This window comes from Myotis brandtii, unplaced genomic scaffold (assembly GCF_000412655.1).
Source record: "Myotis brandtii unplaced genomic scaffold, ASM41265v1 scaffold374, whole genome shotgun sequence".
NCBI lineage: Eukaryota > Metazoa > Chordata > Mammalia > Chiroptera > Vespertilionidae > Myotis > Myotis brandtii.
In genome coordinates this window covers 2,377,516-2,385,852 of record NW_005364372.1, presented here as the reverse complement: position 1 = coordinate 2,385,852, position 8,337 = coordinate 2,377,516, and positions in this window count along the sequence as shown.

Genomic DNA, 8,337 nt, shown 5'->3' with positions numbered 1-8,337 from the left:
ATTCCTCCTCCGCCTGTTCACACTGAATTGTTCCGTATCATGCTGGGGCGGGTCAGGGAGGGGTTGCCACTTGGGTCATCTAACAAGTATGCATGACACCAGTGCAAGAACAGTTATGTGCTGAAGTATTAGCGCAGCTAAAATTTTGAGAAATATGGACAATCATTTCATCTAAGACTAGGAAAGGTTCTGAAACACAAAAGAACTTTTTTTTACACATATATATTCATTTATTGGAAAATGAGCAGATGCAGATAGGCAAAAATGAAATAAAGTACAGGTCACACAGAGTGTATTACCTTTTGGTGTGTAATAACTTTTTGCATTATATCATATATATATAATGTTTTTTTATTGTCTAAAGTTTTAACAAAAGAACTTTTAATATGAGGTGTGTTAAAACTTTTCAGAGTTCCAGCAAGCAGTGATGTGTACAGTCAGAACTGTAATCTTCTGTATCAAAGTAACACCCCTTCCCATCCCAAATATATATTCCAGACCACAGAGAGGACCCTTCCTCCTATGGGTGTCTCAATACTCAAATGAACATACGATTAATGGGTAAAAGTAAGGCAAAAAAGTAAGAGTGAAATGTGAGATTGAAGATAAAAGTGCTATTATCTTTTTAATATTGAAAAAACATTTTTTACAAGGGACTTTTGAAGCCGTAGCCACATCATAGCAGACCACCTCCTTGCTACTCCATTCAATGTGATCATTATACCCATGACACTAAAATGGATCTGTAAAAAAGTAGCCAGAAAGTTAGCCAAGTTAATAAAGATAATGTTTCTATTATCCAGTAACAAAAATGTACATGCCACCTATCAATATTTATCCCACATGATCTCCTTGATCATCAGCAAATATGTAATGATCTAGAATATAGTTAGAGTGTAGCTAACTCTTACACAATTATTCAGGGCTGTGTGCCTGAGTCTGGCACAGAAGTGGGGAGTTGGTGTGGATAAAGGCGTCCATGGGAAAGGGGCCTGCTTTTACATCAATGATGTATGTTGATGGAGAAATAGCTGTATCATATATTACAACTGTTCCTAGCTTGCCCTTGTTGCACTAGACACCGTGCAGTTTATAAAAAATGTTCATTTAACATGTAGATGTCTGTGTCTTGTAGTCTGTTTATAATTATATAGTTGAACTGTGAGATTTCACATAACCTTCATGTGAATGATTAACTTATAAGGATTACCTTTAAACATGTTAAAATTTTAAAGTTTAAGATATAGACCCCTGGCGATCGTTGCCTTTGGGCAACACCTACTCAGTGCTTTGTTGTTCTGTTGCAGGTACGTGTCCTTGTGTCTAGCAGAAATGTCTATGAGGTTTATTTTAGACTATTTTTTTCTTATTTGACCATCCATCATCAGAGTCACTGGCCAGAACTATCTTCAGAAACTCTAGATACTTAAAAACAGCCTTCAAGTCACCCTGGAGCCACGTTTTGAAAGTGTTTTCACCTTTCTTGTCAGGCTTTTTCCATCCTCAGCCCACTCGGCTTTCTCTCCTCTGAGGGCGGGTGGGTCCTGCACAGCTTTCTTAGTGTGCTGTCCAGAACAGGATACTTTCCTCCCTCTGACTAATGGGGAGAAGAGAAGAAGAATTATGTTTCAGCCTTGCCTACTCTGCTCCTATTGATTTGTGCTGGCATCATATTGACTTTTATCACAATAGCACCGAGTTGCTGATTCATATTCAGCTTGTGGCCATCCCCTCGCTCTCTCTGTTTTATTTGTTCACACTTGCTTTTCCACATCATGAATTTGTGGTGCCTGATCGTTCTTCCAAGGTATATTGTGCTGTACTTGCCCTGTGAGCTAGTTTTTAGCTGCTCCTGATAATTAAGTGTTCATTTATTCTTGCAACAAAATATGGGCATGTTTTACAAAGCACCATTGTCGCTGCAGGTCATTAGCATACGGATCTGAACACACAGCTGATTTTGCACAGCTCTTTTTCAGAACCACATAATGTCCGATTCCATGTATATGTAAAATAGAATGTTATGTATATGTAGTGATTGTATAGTAGATGCTGAATAAATATTTATCGATAGTTAATGACCACAGACTGTTGTACACAGAAACCATTCCAAAAAGCTTTCAGGAAAAACAGATTTTTTAAAAGCAAGCTTTGGCCCATCTTTCTTTCCTGTTTACATTTAAACAAAAAGGATGAAAAACTACAAGCCAGAGGGCTTCTGTTGTTCTCAGTGAATAACTGAGATGTGTTTTGGTTACACGCTCACGGGGTTTGTGGAAATTAACTTCACACCAGGAAGTCCGTATTGAAATAGATTGTTTAAGAATAACTCTTCTCTTTGAGAAGGGTGAGGGATTAATCTGCAGAAATGTTCATGCTAGCGCTGTGCATGTGCTGAAATTTGTCAGGGGGAAGATAAATGGGCCCTCCTTGAAAAGTAAATCGCACCATGGCTAATCCCTTGGGAAAGCTGCAGAATGTTATGGCAGCAAAAGCAACCTCAGAAAAGGAGGCACCATCCCTGTTTACTTAGGAAGGAGAAAGATGGGGAGAAGACCTGATTGTACAGTGGGATGAAATGTACTTGACTTTAAAAATATGTTTATTCAATTATACATGAATGCAATTAAGTCTGTATTTCGATTCTTTGGGGAATCATTTGTGTGCTTTAAAATGAGAGTCCTGCCCTACCCGGTTTGGCTCAGTGGATAGAGCGTCAGCCTACGGACTGAAAGGTCCCGGGTTCGATTCCGGTCAAGGGCATGTACCTCGGTTGCAGGCTCCTCCCCAGTCTGGGCCTGGTTGGGGCGCATACAGGAGGCAACCAATTGATGTGTTTCTCTCACATCGATACTTCTCTCTGTCTTTCCTTCTCTCTTCCACTCTCTCTAAAAATCAATGGAAAAATATCCTTGGGTGAGGATTTAAAAAAATAATAATAATAAAATTAAAATGAGAGTCCTATTAAGGGCTGATATGAAAAATATTTAACAGTAGTGTATCCAGGCATTGACCATTCAGTCAGATGTCAGGGAGAGATACCTGAGCCTAGTCTTGATGACCCCACCCAGGTGTTAACCCTTTAGTTGCTGACTCGAGAGAAAGTGGGGGAGGTTGGAAGGACACTAGGAGGCTCAGAGCAGTGCCCATTTCTAACATGTATGGAAGATATTAATATTTTACCAAACAGTATGGCTGGTCTGGTGTGCACCATCTAAATATTAGCCCTCATTCCAATTGACAATTATTTAGTAATCTTACTGCAAAAAGAATGTCAGTTTCCTCAAGGAGATGGTCCACATTAAAGGAAAAGCCATGAAATGTCCATGAAATTTTAGATGTTCACGGAATTGGATTCTCAGCTAAACAACAAATAAAAATTTCAGTGTAATTATATCCCAAGAAATATTTGGGACAAACGTATACTAAAACATCATTATGTATGTGATATTCAAGTGTAACTGTATTTTTTTCTGGCAACCCCCAAATAGAATACATTTAGCAGAAAGCGTATCAGCGTGCTATTGAAAATGTTAAATGAACGAGAGGAGAAAGGTATGCTTACAGCACATTGAGATCATCTGAGCATTCCTGACAAACTGCAAGGATACGGCAAGAGGCATTAACTGCAGAGTTGTAGAACCATGGTATACAAAGGTTGCATGTGACAAAATGCTTTTTAAATTATACCGAGATGGGGTAAGATGACACTTGCATTTAAGAGAGTTGCCTTTCCCAACTAGGACACGCTAATTCAATCATCATCAGATAGCACTCATCCACCGCCTGTCTACGTGGGACACTGTGAGATGGTTTACAAAACAGACATAGTGGATAGCCTTGGTCAGCTGGTAATCTGGACAACTGCCCTGAAACGGAATCATAAAGAAGAAAGCTAAAGAAACGTTGATCCAGGTTCTATAATCTCCCTCATCCACTGTAAACAGGGAGGAGAAAAGTTAGTCTAATTTCTAGGACAGGGATTTGTGAATCATTTTAAAATGAAGTTCTATTACAGCCAAACTTTGGTATATGCAGGTATATAGTAGGTTCAAAGTTATATGCTGTTGAGGGTGGTGTTGTAACCTTGGGACTATTGACATGTTGTACTGGATAATTCTTGTGCTGAGGAGCTGTGCTGTGTGTCGTAGGATGTCTAGCAGCAACCTGGCTTCTTCCCACTGGGTTGCCAGTTACATGCCCTCTCCCAGTTGTGCCAAACAAGACTGTCTCCTGACATTGCCAAAGGTTCCCTGGGGGATAAAATTGCCCTGAGTTGAGAACTACTGTCCTAGGTAACTGCAGAAGAGAGATCCCTAGCAACGTGCATATGGGGGGGCGGATGGGGGAGTCTCCTCCAGACTCAGAAATATGCCCACGGGAGAGTTACTTTGAAACAGAAAGCCCTCACATCAGTCACTACCCCGGTATTGAAAACGCTGAGACCGGCCCCACCGCAGAGATTCTGCTTGAACTGCTCAGGAGGAAGGCCTGGACCGCTTGGCAATTAAAAAATGAGTCTAGTTTGACAGCTGCTCTGTGGGGTAGTGGTCCTCAGTCGTTAGCAGCAGAATCATCTGGAAGGCTTGGAAACAGATTGTTGGGCTCCAGTTTTCCTGATTCAGTAGTAGTTTAGGGGTGTGAGGTCTGAGATTGTGCATTTCTCCCAAGTCCTCAGTGCACACTTTGAGCGCCACTAGTTTAGAGACACAGTCCTGGCCTCTCTTCCCCCTTCACTTTTGCCTCCTAATGGAGGAGGAAGCATGGCCGAGCAGGACACGCAGGCTTGGTGAGCTGTTGAGGAGGAACAGGCCCATGTGCTTTCATCCCTGCCAAGTCCTTTCTTGGCTTTTCCCTTCTGCAGGCTGCGTACCTTCCGCTGTGCTCTGTGGTGCAGTAAAGCGATCAGCCCCTACACCGGGACCCGGCCATGAGTCTAGCCAAATTCTAGATCACACTACAGGAATCCAGGTGAACTCACACATGTAAGCATCGCTCTCCAGAGTTTGACCAGTCATGAAGCTGACAGATAGGTCTACCTAGCCCTTATTTGGTCCTGACCTGGGATGTGGAAGGGGGGTAATTCACCGGACCTCTTCCCTTACCAAGCGTGCCCCAATTCATTCCCTTGAACTTGTATTTTGTCCTCCAGCATTGGAGAGGGAAGGTAGGACCAGAGTGCACACATATAATCCCTTCCTGATGTCTCCATATAACTCTTTTTTTTTATTAAAAAATATATTTTATTGATTTTTTACAGAGAGGGATAGACAGTTAGAAACATTGATGAGAGAGAAACATCGATCAGCTGCCTTCTGCACACCCCCAACTGGGGATGTGCCCACAACCAAGGTAAATGCCCTTGACCGGAATCAAACCTGGGACCTTTCAGTCCACAGGCCGACGCTCTATCCACTGAGCCAAACTGGTTAGGGCTCCATATAACTCTTAATAAGACATATAATTGTTGGAAACCTGATAAAAGTATGTAAGTAAAATCATAAAACTTAGGCTTTTGGGTTGTGGCAGTGTTAAGTTTGTAAATGCTCATTAAAATAGAAATGAGCCTGGCCACAGTGGCTCAGTGGTTGAGCATGAACCAGGAGGTCACTGTTTGATTCTCAGCAGGGCTCGATCCCCAGTAGGGGGTGTGCAGGAGGCAGCCAATCAGTGATTCTCATCATTGATGTTTCTATTGCTCCATTTCCCTTCCTCTCTGAAATCAATAAAAAAAATATTTTAAAAAAAGAGAAGTGAAAACAAAGAAGTCCTGAAAATTTCTTAGAATGACCAGTCAATGTCAAGGATGAGTTTTCTGTACTCCACCCCCTTTCTTTACCCGCCCCTCCCCCTAGCAGGGTCTGCAAACCTCGTTCTCTTAGTCACAGCAGTTGGGATTCTGGGGCATACTCACTGTCTTGGTAGCCTGCCTTATATTTTGTTTCCCCGCTATTAATTAATAATTTCAGTTAGGTTAAAAGTTGGCCTAGGAGAGGGTCATGAAAACCCACTGATATTTGTTCACAGAACACTGCAATAGTCTTTAAAGGAATTGCCTGATAAAGTGCTATACATATTAGAGCTACACATAAATATTCATATATTCATCGATGATGGATTGCATGAATAGAATAATGGACAAAGGTGGTTAGGAGAGCTAGTCTATTAGAAAAATTTAAAATACAACCCTTCTGTCCTATAAGTAGAACTTGGAAATTGCTGTGCCAAGGGTATTTCTTATCCTCAGCCTTGTCATCCTTTGCAAATTCTAGAAGACCCAAGGGGAATGCTAACCCTATCCCTCCACAAGGAACAGAGTAATTCAGTATAAATTCTCTGCCTGTATGAAAGGGCCCTAAAACTGAAGCACGAGACACAAGCAGCAGATTTTTAAAAACAGTCGAGTATATGGTAAAATCATTTGGCGATTGCACTTCAGCTCCAAGGGAATGAGCTCTCAAGTTGTCCAAGTCCTAGATTTTTATTTATATGAGTGCTTCCTTCGTTTGCTTACATTAAATCCCATTCAAATCTGTCTAGAAGTTTCTCTGAACCTCTACATGTAAATAAACTCATCTTGGTAGTAGTAGGAAATTCTTGGATTGGTTTAGCCCAAATTTGACCTCCAGGCTAAAACTTCTCTCCAGGTTTCAAGAAAAGACAGCTATTTAGCCTGTTCTCCAAGTTCTGTCAGATCTGGGTCCTACATCCCTCCCCCCACCCTTGTCATCTGGTTGCAGTACTTAATCACCCTGTTGTTAGGTCTCTTTCTTCTGGCAACCACGGCATTTAAACCCATTTTCTCTGCCGCATGGTGCTTAACTGTTCAGTACCTCCCGACACATTCCCCAAGTCTGACTGGCAGATGTACCTGTTGTTTTTCCTGGAATATGTAATCTACCATTTTTCTTAGGTGACTGTATTAGTCTGAGTTCTCCAGAGAAATAGAATATATATATTCTCCAGGGAAAGAGATTTAATGCAAGCAGTCAGGGATATAAGATTCAGGGATAAGTGAGGTTTCTAACAAAAACTATTATATACACAGAAAATTACACATTAGGACACATGCCTTTTCCTTTTAGCATTTAGGTTAAAAAGTAAAATTGATTGACTATGACATATGACAAAAATTTTATGCAACATTGCAAAAATAAAAGGTCACTTGAGGTGGAGATACTTATCATAACATTTTTTTTGATAAGCGGTAATGGACTCTATTCTTTTAAACACATTCTTCCACTTTCTCATACATTTTTCTTTGAGCCCACGGAAGAAAGTTACTTCACAAATTCAAGTTATTTTTATTGACTGTTATATTACAGTGGAGCTAGATGAATAGGTTTAAAGCCAAGCAGTGCTAGGTATTTCCAGGCCACTTGGCACCTCAAACAGGTAAGCACTTTTTTTCAAAGAGGAGTGCGCTGTATTGATCTTACTCTGCTCCAGGGTTTGGCAATCATATGAAGTTTTAAGCATCTTTTTAGTTTCTTGAGGGCCAATGTGTACTCAAGGTTTTTAAAGGTGTTCTCTTGTGACATCTATCATTGCAAGCATTTGAACCTCCCTATCAACACTCATACATTTCTTAGATGTGCATTTGTTTCACTTGTTTGTCCAAGCTTGTTCTTCAGATTGTAAGTTTCTTAAGGCCAGTGAGTGTATGTGTGTGTGTGATTTCTTTCATTTCATTGGGCTTTGCCCACAGTGTATGCTCAACTCCTGTTGCTATGGTGGAAATACAGCCCTGAAACCACCCTGCAGCTCGCTCTGCCCCCGAGGAGGGGTCTTTCCTTCTCCCTCGCCTTGCCCCACACTGATGCAGAGATTCTAGATCATTCTCATGAGACCTCTGAATTGCCCAATTTGCAGTTTACCCTCTCTTGTCTCCCGAGGAGTATGTGTTTTTCACCATTTGTGTCCCTTGCCTTATCACAGAAGTGGAGCAGTGCTCGACTCTTTCTGGAGTCCCATCCAGCCTGCCACCCTGGTCATCTTCCCTCGTCAGCATGAAGACAGGGCACTAAGTAGAAGAGGAAGGAGATGGGGACTAGGGAAAGAAATTGGAAGGACATTCTGTTTAATATCCTGAATGTTCAAATACTATCGTCCAAGGAAATAAGACTATGAGACAGAACAGGAATCTAATCTAGATGTGCCATTTCTTCACTGGTGACCCTGAGTTTGTTGCCTCACTATCTCTAATCTTAATAATCTCTCTCTATATATAAAAGCCCAGTGACCGGAATGGCGGAATGACCAGAACAAGCGGTGGCTATGATGTGCACTGGCAGCCAACCCCAGCCTGATCCAGACTCCAATTGGCCCGGCCCACCC